Here is a 12719-nt window from a genome sequence, read left to right as displayed (position 1 = left end):
TTAAGAGAAGAAGAACTGTTGCTTTACAGCTTCGTTCTTTGTTTATGAGTACAGCTGTCTATAGCAAGCCCATGTTGTGTATAAAACTATGTTAAGTTCTTAACCAGTGAAATTAATTTAGTGATATCTTAATGTGAGAGAATGAATTATTATATATTTATGGAATAACTTAAATGGATTACGTTCTTGAGTTGTGGAATTTCAGGGCTTTCGAAAGAAGCAAAAATGTGCTGACTCTTGGAAGGTTCCCCTTTAAGGCAATACATCTTTGCTATGTGTTGGTGCAGCTATACCCTCCTATTTCCAAAGGAAATTGCTTAGAAGAGGCATAGGCTCTTTAGTACACATTTGTCTCGAGACCCACACTAACGTTTTCCTTTCAGATTTTGTTTTCAGAATGTGTTGAGCATAAAGGTAACAAATAAAGGCTACAACACTCGAATGAGACGAGTATGAGATGTTAATACACAAGTTCTTTTCAGAAAATTTCTTATAATGGTAGATTTGTACTTTGCCTCTTTGCCAAAGATAACATTTTATGCTTTGCAGTCATTACAGTGCAAAATAATAGTGCTGTTTTGCTTTCCTTAGTAGGTAACATAACAAGAGCTAATATGAGGACTAAATGAACACTACTGCATTTTTTGTGAACATTTATCCTTCAAATAATGTACATGAAATAAGGTTGGGCTATGTCTCCTGAGATCAGTGACTGCACCTTTTCCTATCCATATATTCTGATTGGAAATTTAGAAGCAGTTCCTTCCTATGTTTATTTCTATTAAATCTAAAATGTGATAACTTTTTGTTTACAAAAATTATCACAACTGCATATGTCATTATTATCACAAAGTAGCACATGTGTCCATTTAAAGTGAAGGGTAATTACAAGAGAGAAGGGTAATTATAAGTACTCAGTCTCATAATTTACTTCCTTAGAGCCATGGCAACTGCTGTACTTCTCTATCTTTACCCTTTTCCAGACACCTCAAAATTAACATCATCTGATTACCCACCCTGTTAAACTGGATTTTTCTAGATTACTAAAAGTTTCTTTGGTCTCATTTCAGCTGACTCCAAAGCTTTTTGGACTGTTCTGACTTTGGAGGAAATGTACACTTTGTTATCACTCAACTAGTAATAGCTTATTTGGAGTAACGGTGGCACCTTTAACCTTAACCTTTATCCTCTGTAATGTACAGTATTTTAAGCATGTTAGGCATTTTAAGCCATCATCAGTTGGCTCAGTTTAGTCCTGATCACGATTATACAGTGATAGTTCTTGCTCAATGCAGATGGGCAAAGTCATTAAAGTGAAATTTCCGCTGACTGCACAAGTGTAAGGTTTCACAATGAGATGGAAGATCTCAGATAGTTAGCTAACTGCAACAAGAGAGCTGTTCCAGTTAACACAGAGGTCCATCCTTGCTGATTCCCTGATTCTAACCCATTTTCCTCTTGGCCCATTTGTTCAGTGTATTTTTGTCAGCATCTAGATTTGCCTGAAAAGAGAACTGTCATCCAATTCTTGAGGTTCCTCTTAATCTCCAGACCTTCTTGATCATTCCTGGATGTGTTTCTGGATAGATACATGGCTCCAAGGTCTTTTGGACTTAAGTTGCGTGGTCCCATTCATTGGTTGGCTCTTAAATATCTTTCCACACAGTTGTGCCACTTCTCTATCTTCCACTATTAACTCTTGATATTACCACAGCTTTGGTAATGACTCCACATACAGGATACCTCTATGATCATGTTGTTATTCAAGCATGCTAATTCCATGTTCATGTCTTCATTACTTAACCTGAAACTGTCCTTTTGTCTGTTTACAGATGAAGTCAAAACCTTAATGTCCAAAATACAAAACATTGCTATGAGTAAAGAGCAAAAGTCAATGTTAAATAAAATGTGATATGAAGGTTTAATAGAACACTTACTTGCTCCTTGCATTAATATGGTTCACAGAAACGTCTATTAACCAAAGCAAGCAAAAGTGCTATTACCCATTTGCAAAAATTAAAGTACTTTTATATAACCTGAAAATGAATTAATTGCAGAGTTATCTCGTATCTGCACTTCAAAGCAAAATTCACTATTTTTAAATAAAAATTCGACATTTACAAATTTGGTATCACAATACACAACAAAATAAAACTGACAGGCATTTCCAAACATTCAGCAACCCATTCACTTCCAAATCACTTTATCCGGTGTGAGGTCGGAGGAGAGCCGGAGCTGTTCCAGGCAAGCAATTGGTGTAATGAGGGATACAACTTGGATTGGACACCAGTCCATCTCTCCCCACATGCAGACAGACAAACACACACGCCCACACCAGGTCCAGTTTTTCCTTGAAGCCAATGAACCTACTAGCTAATTTGTCTGAACTGTAGGAGGACACTGGACTATCCTAACGAAACCCACTTGAACACAGGGAAACCATACAGACTCCAAAAAGATAGAACCTCAAGAATTATTGAACCTCAGGCAGTAATCACTGCACCACCAAGCTATCCTATTTCTAAACAGTAATGGCCTAAATTGTATAGATTGTAACATACTGTTCGAGTTATGTTTGGTAACCTGCTAAACGAAAACGAAAGTGGGTTTAATTTAAACACCCGTAAACACTCAACCGAGCTTTTAAACTCAAAATTTAAAATGGAAGTATGCATTATGTATAATACTGGCTCGTGCATCTTAGCTGATAAAATACGTTTTGCATGCTGCCACATGAAAGGAAGAGCTTGATATTAATATAAGTATTCAGGTGAACCAGTGAAGGTGTGAACCTTGAAGGCTGATCATTAGTAAAAATATTACAGTATCTATTTTTTTCTATTTTGGCTTAAGGTCATAGAAATTGGATGCAATTCAACCATTTGCATTAAAGAATTCCTAAATGAAATTAAAAAGCACATGTAAGCACTTGTTGAATATTACGTAATCATAACTGAAGACAATATATATATATATCTTTAAGACTGAGTTGTTAGACATCCTTCAGGTGTTTCAAACTCTGGCCCTGAAGAGCATAAAAGCAGCTTGTTTTATAGGTCATCCTAAATTACCCAATCCTAATGACAGAGCATACCTGAAATTATTGATTAAGTAATTCGTTCAATAAAAAAGAGAGCTATGTTTCTTGAAGGCTGAAAAATTCTCATTTCTGTTACAATTAATTTCTAAATGATTTTATTTAGCAATCCATGTTCTTAATTAAAGAAATCATGTGTTGTGTTTTTGATAAATCAATTACTTCATGGTTACTTAGAAAACCCGTTAAACTGGGGGTTTCAGGAACAGGACAAGAGAACCCTATTTAACGCAGAAGAAGAAACATTTCAGTTCCTTTTTTAACAGTGAAAATCTGAATAATTACTTTGAAATAATATTTGCCAGATCTTTTCTGTATGAATCTCATTGTTTGTGTTTTATTTCTCATTACCAATCACTAATGTGAACTATAGCCTCTTGTCCCAATAATATAGATGAAAGATCACAATCTCTTTTTGTGTGGTACCTTCAGCCCCCTGGCAAATATCTAGACAAGATTCCTGAAACTGCAAAACAATTGTTTAGATTGCAGTGACTTTGTTCCTGTGTTTACATAGTGCCCTACCAAACAAGGGAAACTAGATACAGTACATTTTAAGATTTTATACTCTTGTTTGGCAATGTAAAATAACATACTCATTTTTGCTGAGAAATGTATTTAATGTTGTTTTTTTCATTTAAAAGTAACAACTCACAACAACCAAATGCGATTTTTATGAGAAAACTATGGCCTCATTATAACAACAAAAAATAATGCAGTTGAAACCAGCATAATCTTAAGGGGTTTTTTCACAGAAACGTGCAGCATGAAAAGTTCGTAAGTTCACACAAAGTACGAGGTTACTCAACATTTTTGACAAGCAAGACACCAGAGTGAGTGATGTGGGGGAGGGGCTGCTTCTCCCAAAGACAGGTGTGGCGAGCTTGACTGAATAAAGAAAAACTACCTAAACACTGCCTGGAGACACTTCAGACTCCCCTGCACTTTTCTCCCAGGTTCCCCAGAACTGCGGATTTGAATGGTAGAACACAGACCCATTGTTCCTATAAAATATTTGAAAACCCACCTTTGCTGATTTTATTTATCACATATTTTTACTTCTTATTTTTCTCGTTTTTTTTTCTCTCTGCAGTGCTGTAAATACAGTAGCAATGGCAACACATCATTCAATAAGCCTAGATAGCACATAATAATAAACACCAACATGGAAATTACGTGGGGTATATTTGTATTTAAAACACTTGTTATTGCCTTTACTTGAATATGCGTTCTCCTTTCCATAAATACTAATACTCACATTATTTGTTATTGCTATATGTGTTTTTTCTTTCTACCTTCTCGTTTGTAGGTATTAGGTGTTTAAGATTTGTTTTGTCTTTTTCAGTTGTAGCTTGATAGCAGCCTTCTAGATGAAACTTCCTTATTAAGTGTGTATTATTTTAGGTTTACCGTAACTTGTTTAACGAGGTACACCATTCTAGACAATTCATGCTTATACCCCTCTAGTCATTTAACTAATACCCTCACCATTTCACCAATTTTGTCAAGCTTGAATTTGATGTGATTTTTAAAAGTATGTTCAAATGGCTTCATAAGACTCACTTTCGTTTGGCATTTGCAAATAATAAAATGCATGATTGTACTGAAAAAAATATTTTCATATTAACGTCAGTGTTTGCTGGCAGTGATAAAAGAATGCTCTCCTAAAAAAGAAAATATCAGTAAGAGAAAATCAAGGCCCTGGTTGCTTAATCTGGGCTGGACTTCAAGTTAGTACCCATCTTTAAATGCATTTTCAGAAGTGTATTTAAAAAGGATAGAATTTGAAAAAGCTTGTATTGTGCGGTGGGGAACAGATGAAGAAGGTTTTGTCTAAAAGACAGGCTTGAGGTTTAAAGGGCTGGTAGCAGGAAAAATGGAGAGCCCTGCTTTTGCTTCATGCAGTCTGCTTTTGAGCAGCTCTCTTTCACCATATGAGATCTGCAGAGAACACAGTATTTTGTGAAAGAAGGGTTAAAGGTGCCGTTTCATATTTTTCCTGCACGTAGCTGTATGCATTCTGAATGGTGTGACTTTGCTTCTGTGGATGTTAGAACCTTTCCTAACTGAAATGTTTTCTTTCTCTATTTTCAAAACACCTGAGGCTAAACAGATACCTGCAACACCTGTGCTACATTTGCATGGATTTTTGTTTTTTCAGTTAATAAATATTTCTCCTTTAATAACTGTCACTGTATTTCATATTTTATATTGGCAGAGTTTAGTCAATGTGCCTCTATTAACAACGAACACATTAGACAGATAATAAGTGCTCCTTTAAAATATCGCCTCTGCCTGTGCTGACACCATTTGTTCGGCAGTGGTATTATAATACACACATTAGGTCATTTTAGACTGGCATAAGATCTTGCCAACAAATGACTACCTGTAGTGATATCTTTGAATAGTACAGCTTTGCGGTAAGAAAGTCCTTGATAAAACAAAGCCATGCATTAAATTCCTTTTAAGAGCCACACAGAAAATTAGTCTGACAATAATCCTATAGGGCGATAAAAGGAGACGCTCTTCATTTACATAATATGGGCCTTGAAGGAAAAGTCATTGGAATTCTCTGCAATTGGTTTACTGTTTTGGGTTCTACTCCATAAACGCAAGGAAGTACATTGGCCGCTTTCATGTTTTTTTAATTGATTTTTTAATCTTAGAAACATTATGTGTTATGAGCTAAGCACAAGGCAGTGTTAAAGCCCTACAACCTCATATGGTTATGATCTTAAACTACAGTTGTCCAAGCCTGACAGTTTTTGAGTTTTTAAAACAAGGGTTTATATCATTGTGATCGATTTCACTAACTTCAGATAATATTTTCAAATAGTTGCAGGCTAAAGTAAAGCTGTGCTGTCCCAGGACAGAAATGTCTTTGCACACATATTACAAATACTAATACTGCTGTGAAATACTGCCTTTGAAAGACTTGGACTACGGAATTTCCCCTGGCCTACATCACCAGGATTTCAAAATTATTTACTACAATGCTTTTAACAGGGGTATTGTGGAAGAAAAAAAACCTGACAGATGAGCTACATTAGAATGGTGCAGACGGGAATTATTTTTTGTAATTAGGATTCAAGGCAAATTCTGAGGCTAGTTAGTCACAACCCTTATTAAACAAAATAAAATTGTTACAATTGTGATAATTGTATAATCATTATAAATACCAGGATAGATCACTTTGAGCAAGGACAGTTAGTGGATGTACAAGAGACAAGGTAGTTGTAATGTAAACAGGACAAATGACATTTTTTTTAACATTAATTAATACCAAATTGTAGGTAACAAATTACTTCATCTTTCATTTTTAGACATTTGAAGAGTAAAACATACAGTATATAGGGGGATATTTATCTTTATGTATACTTATTCAAAGTTTGTTTGCATTTTCCTCTAACATAACCTTATGGGGATTTGGGTTATGTGTATGTTGAATTTAAAGTGACCTTCATTTTTTAAAGTGGTCTTTCTCTGTATGCATAGCTTATTTGGATTTAAAACCACTCTGTTCTTGTTTTTCTCTAAGTATAGACTTCTTGATGAATGAATGCTGCCAATCCACTTTGGTATACATTTTTTAAACAAAAAATCTATAACTATTCAAGGAGACTCGTCTCTTTTGTAATTCAGACTCCTGACAGACTGGAGTCAACCAATCAATCAATATATTTTAATCACTGATTGATCTTTTACTTTTAAAGTGCAATACAGCTTCAACATTATGTTCAGCACTTATATTATTAAGGAAACTGCTTCAAATTCTTGTTTTGTCTGATTTATATAAAAATAGTAAAACAGAAAACAAGGTGAAACAGCATGCAGATGTAAAGCTCAGGGAGTTTCTAAAAACTATGGTGCTCATTTATGTTTAGACAAAGCTTTGTTTTCATTCCAGTTCATGCTATGTCATAGACATTGTTGCTTTGAGCTTTGTCTCCACTGGCAAATCTGACAAACCATATTAGGTAAATAATCGTGTTAAACACATTAGGGAAATGATGGAATTTTAAGAGTTATCTATAGCACACGGATTTACAAAAATTAACAAGGAAGTGAGTATGTGAGTGCTCCACCTCTCCCTGATAACTCTTATAAAGCTTATTTAGCTGCTATCAGGGAAATGATCTTACACTAGGTTGTTAACTCCATTTGTACTTACATGTTGAACAGAAATCTAAAATATACAGGCCATACTGATGGACCACTTTTCATAATTTACTACAGAGAGACAATGATTTGTGCATGTTGAATGTTCAGGAACAGAAACTGTTACTGCCTTACAACTTATCGAGTTTGAACATACAGCATAATATGTAGCAAGGACTTATTAAGGGTGTTTTTTGCCAAATAAAAATAAGTAAAAATAAAAATAAGAATTGATCAAAATAGAGAAAGGAGCTCTGAACCAAATTTAAATGATTATTGTAATAAATGTAAATGTGAGTTTTGCATAATTTAGTGTGTTTCTCCATTCCTTATGGCTTACAAAATGTAGAAATACAAAAATGAAATTATATTACATATCTACATGTCCAAAGTGCTTTGAAAGCCACTCCCCTCCTTGTCCAATTCATATTCTTTTGTTGAGGTTTTTAGTCAGTGATCACAGCATCTCTAAGGTCCTCACAGACTAGGAGTGGGGGTCTTATATATAGCAGGTTTAAAAGATGATTATTATGATTACCTTAGCTACATCACTCCCTGGTACTCCTAGCAATGTTAGAGACACCTTACACTGTCTATGGCAAAAGGGTGACTTTTGGGTATAATGGACTTTTCCATAACTTGTATTGACTATGGTTTAATAAAAAAAATCTACATCAAATATTGTATTCACATTAATTATTATAAGAAAAGAATGCATCCTTCCAGTCCAACAATAACTTCATATAAAACAGTGTGACTGGTTTGGCAGACAGTGGGTGCCAGGCAAGATCCACCCTTTTCCTCTGTTGGTAAAGAGGAAAACATCCCCTATGGTGATCTCAGTCAATTGCAGGCAGGGCACACACATTCCAGGGACAATTTTAGAGATGTACTGTAAATCACGGAATCTGGAGAACACCCTGTGGGGACAACAGTCAAATGCCACAAAGAAGGCACCCCAGATTGGAACAGAACCTGGAATTTGTGAGGTGTGGCGCTAGGTCCCAATGGCAACATGCCAACCTAATAAATATTTTGCCTACAGAAATGGGTCCTCCTGCTTCCTTCTATCTTCACCATGGTGGGGTGTCCTGTTTTCTGTGGCTCCAACATGAATCTGCTTGCCCTTCTTAACCAAAATAGAAAAAAAATCTGCTTTGTTCCGGGAACCTTCATCCAGGTTTGTTTTCCACAGTTGTTTTCTTCTGCTGTTTTTTGTGTTTCCTCAGGAGCAATCTACAGTATATTGACGTCTTTGTGCAAAGCAGCCAGTTCTGCCTGTTTTCCCAGTAATGGGCCCAGTTCCTAGCCACATCACCTTTTCCAGACTGTCCCTTTAGAATGTGGATCCCACTCTCTCACCATCAAGGGAAAGAGCTGCACATCGCAGCCGCCATCATGCCCTTCTATAGCTTTTGAACATACGAAAGTGAGAAATGTACAGACGAGAGGAAGCCCTTCAGTCCATATAAGCCCATGTGGTAAGGGGTTCTGTCCCATGAGAGCCTTCACTCAAATTACAATGTCTCTCATTATAATCCCATTTTTGCACTATGATGCAAATGTGTATTCCTGTCCCTTCTCAGCTACCTCCTTTGTGATCCTTTCATTAACTCTCGGGGGTCCTTCTGTTTCTCATCTCATCAATCTCCATCAATGAGTCTGTTTTGTACCTTCCCTAACCATTGTGCTAGCAAGTGTAGGGTGGAAGTGAGGTTATGGGCATTTGTTCCTTAGCCGTGGAATCGTGTTTGCTTCCTCAGTAGCTTGCCTCTTTGTCTCCTGAAGACTTTTAAAGGTTTAAAGCTGCTGTTTTGTCGATCGAGTCTGAAGCATTCTACAGGGAGTAAGTGTTTGCAAGCCTATGGCCTCTACTCATACCAAGATCCCCTTTTGGATATACCTCCCACAGTATACACGCTCTTAAAGCTTAAAGTCATGTGGGGATCTAGTGGAAGTCAGTTATCAACCTTCATTGTTTGTGAATTCACACAAGAGAGCAATACATCAGCAAAGGGTGTGCATATTCCCCTTAAAAAAATTAAGACTCCTCACTGTTTTCCTAAGCCCTTCTTCTCCTGCATTGGTGGTTGTGGGGTTTTCTTTTGGGGGTTGGTCCATTTCCTCCACATGACCAGGTCTTCCTCCCTTGAGCCATGTGGACTAAAACCAAAGTAGAAAACTAAGCATGTTCAGGCACTCCTGGGAGATTGTCTGTATCTCCTGAATTGAACAATGGGTAGATCTCGGAATACACTGAGGTTTAATTCAACAGACACTAAAATGTTTTCTAAGGTGAGGTTATCTTTTATTTTTAAGCAAGATTAACTGTATGAGAGGTATCTTTTTTCCACTTCACCTTGTCTTTGCATTTCTTTATCACCAGCGGGAAAAGCAAATTCATGAAGGTGAGCATGCCAAGGAAATGACTTTTGAATTGCCAACAACTAAAAGTGATGACAGTAGCTTTGGCATGATGGACAGCCTAGCATTCACTGAATTTACTGGGTCAAAGACCACTGCTGTCCATGTATTGTACTGTAATGGTGTCTCTCAGAAATGTAAAAGCTACTTTTCTCACATCTTTGAAAATTTAGAATTAGGACTGAGCATTGTAATTGTGACAAGCAGGCAAACTAAGAGGCTAGATTGTCTGGAATGTAAATAGTGAAGTTTAAATGCAGAGTAAAGAGAGTACAGTCATCTATGTTTTCTTGTATTTGAACTTTTCTGTGCTGTAAAATATTATTTTGTTAAATACGGTATCTCTTTTGATGATTAAACATGATAAATATGATCAGGAAGAAAACATTCTAGCACAAATATTGCATAAACAGAAGCTGCTTAAGGGTTGTACAGTATGTTGGTGTTGCAACACAGTCCATAATCAAAGATCTAAAACACAAGTTGATTTGTAACTGTCTTATAAACTTTTTTTAATACATTTTTGTTTTGAAAACAGTGTTGCTTTTAAATAGTAATGTTTTGAATATTATTTTAAGGGAACATAAAATGTTGAAATGAATGCTTTTCTACCAACAAATCCTTAATACACCCAAAAGGAGACATAGAGCTCAATATACTTGATCAATTATACTAATATTGAAAAAAGTAGCCATAACTATTATAACTTTATTTGAAATGTATTAACATGCTTTTGGTGGCAATTTGACTCTAAAAATACAAAATACAGTTTTTAAAATTTGAGAAATGCATTGAATATGGATACTTATGCTCAAGAACATATACACATATGCTCATAAATGATGTGTAAAACACATATTTTCCATTGTAATAAAGACATTTTGATCACTTTGTTTTCATAAAGGCATTAAGTCCAGTACATTGCACCACAATGAAGCCCATTATCACAACTTACATTTAAGTACCTGTTTTGATCTGAGGCATTAAGCAGTTGAAAATTAGGTATGGTTTTTAAAACCTTTTGTTTTTGTCATGTAACAAACCTGGCAAATGTTTCATAAAAACAACTAAAACCAATGGAAATATTGATGACCATAAATACCTATTCCCGGGTCAGCCTGTACTTGCATAGTTCTAGTCAAGAAGTGCATGTGGAAATAAGATATTAGTAACTGTGTTCGGCTGTGCAACACTCCCAGAGTGCTTTTCTTCTTCTAGTAATTTTTAGAATTCTTTACTGATGAATTTGTTCCTGTAATTGGTGGCCTGAGAAAAAACTCCCACATACCAAAAATGTTGGATAAATACAGTTAGACAGCCTAGACATTCTCAATGTTCTTTCTTTTCTGCTGTTTGTCTTGTGAATAAAACCGACAATTTATTGTTATTATTACTTCATACATGCATCCATTGATTAAGCTGATGTCTGAACACCATGAAGGGAAAATACAGCACCACAATTTTTTTTCTAAGGAAATTTGGCTACAGTTATGGCCAGACAGTCTTTATTATTTTTGCTTGAAGAAGGGCATATACAGTATATAACTGTAAATATTAATGCATGTCTGAACAGGATTTTTTCCTTTCCAGATGCCATAATTCAACACATTTTCTGTTGCAGGCATATATATTATAAATTCTATGTTTTTCTTTATTACTACAAACAGAAAATGTTTTACCTATACACTCATTTTATCCTATTTGAAAGACTCATATCAAGCCCCTTGTATATTAACGAAGAGAGTCGGCTCTTTATCCCAACCAACATTAAAACTGCATATAGCAAAAGCATATACATATTTTTATACAATACAATATGTTTGCATTTTTCCATATTTTGAATGATGTGTGAAATGTGTGTTTTATTAATAATATGCCACCAGTCTTTTAAAGATCTATCCATCTTTCTTTATCAGAACTGTTTTTTTTATCTTATCGAAACATATTTGTAATGACTTTACTCTGTTTTTCTTAAATACGGGGCACTAAAGAAATGATCCATTTACAGATTTTCCTGCATTACTCATACTTTTTATTTTTTTAATCTCATTTTAAGATGAATAACTCTGCAACACTTAAAGCCAGTAGTGGCACACTGTATCAAGTAGGCTTTGTAGGCTTTTGTTTCAGCTTTAATCTTAATAATGCAATCATTAACTGAAATGGACTAATTTAGCACTTTTCAAAGGCCTTTGGTGTGTGGATTATTTAAAGAGACCTAGAAAACCTGCTAAATTCTGACTCTCTAGCACAAGCACCAGTTTTTTCAAATTTGGGGGTGTTCACATTAACAAAGCTGACCCTCCATTCCCTTCATTACTGATAATAATTGATAATTGATCATTTATTGATAAGATAAGAATGATACGAACTGATAATTAGTATGATTGTATTTTTTATAATAATTAATTAAAATAACTTTCTGGTTTTCCAAATGACAAATGTATCCTTTGCAGAAAAATTATACTCCAATTAACAATTCGCTTGTTGGCAGCCGCCATACAGGACAGACAATTCTTCAGATCAAATATCAGTACTTATAATAACAGTTTCACTGTGATAGATCATTAAGTGATGACTCAACAGAACCATAATCGACAATAGTTATTTCGCATTGTCCATGCACAAACCTCTGATCATCTCCCAAACAAGAACACAGTAAAATGCATTTATTTTTGTTTTATCAATAATATGATCAAAAGTACTGGGGGTGCTGGAGCACATGCAAAACTCATGGAACTGAAACTTGTGCCCACAAGTATTTGACAATTTGTTTTGCTCAACAAGGAAAGAGAAATAGGAGCAAGGAAGGAAAACACACCACTAAAGAGTCACATGCAATGTACCTGTATATAAAGATTCATTTTTATTCGGTATTGTTTTTTAAAGGGATTTGGTGAGGGTGGTTAGTGAGCTGAGAAAAGCTCAGCAATATCAAAGACAAAGACTTTGTCATTGACAATGTTGCAAAAAAAAAGTGGTGAATAAATTGTGGCTACATCAGTAATCTTTCAAATGTACAACACTGACTGAAGCATGA

Source organism: Lepisosteus oculatus, chromosome 7 (genome assembly GCF_040954835.1).
Source record: "Lepisosteus oculatus isolate fLepOcu1 chromosome 7, fLepOcu1.hap2, whole genome shotgun sequence".
Classification (NCBI taxonomy): domain Eukaryota; kingdom Metazoa; phylum Chordata; class Actinopteri; order Semionotiformes; family Lepisosteidae; genus Lepisosteus; species Lepisosteus oculatus.
The sequence above is the reverse complement of the archived record's forward strand: the minus strand, read 5'-3'. Positions refer to the sequence as shown.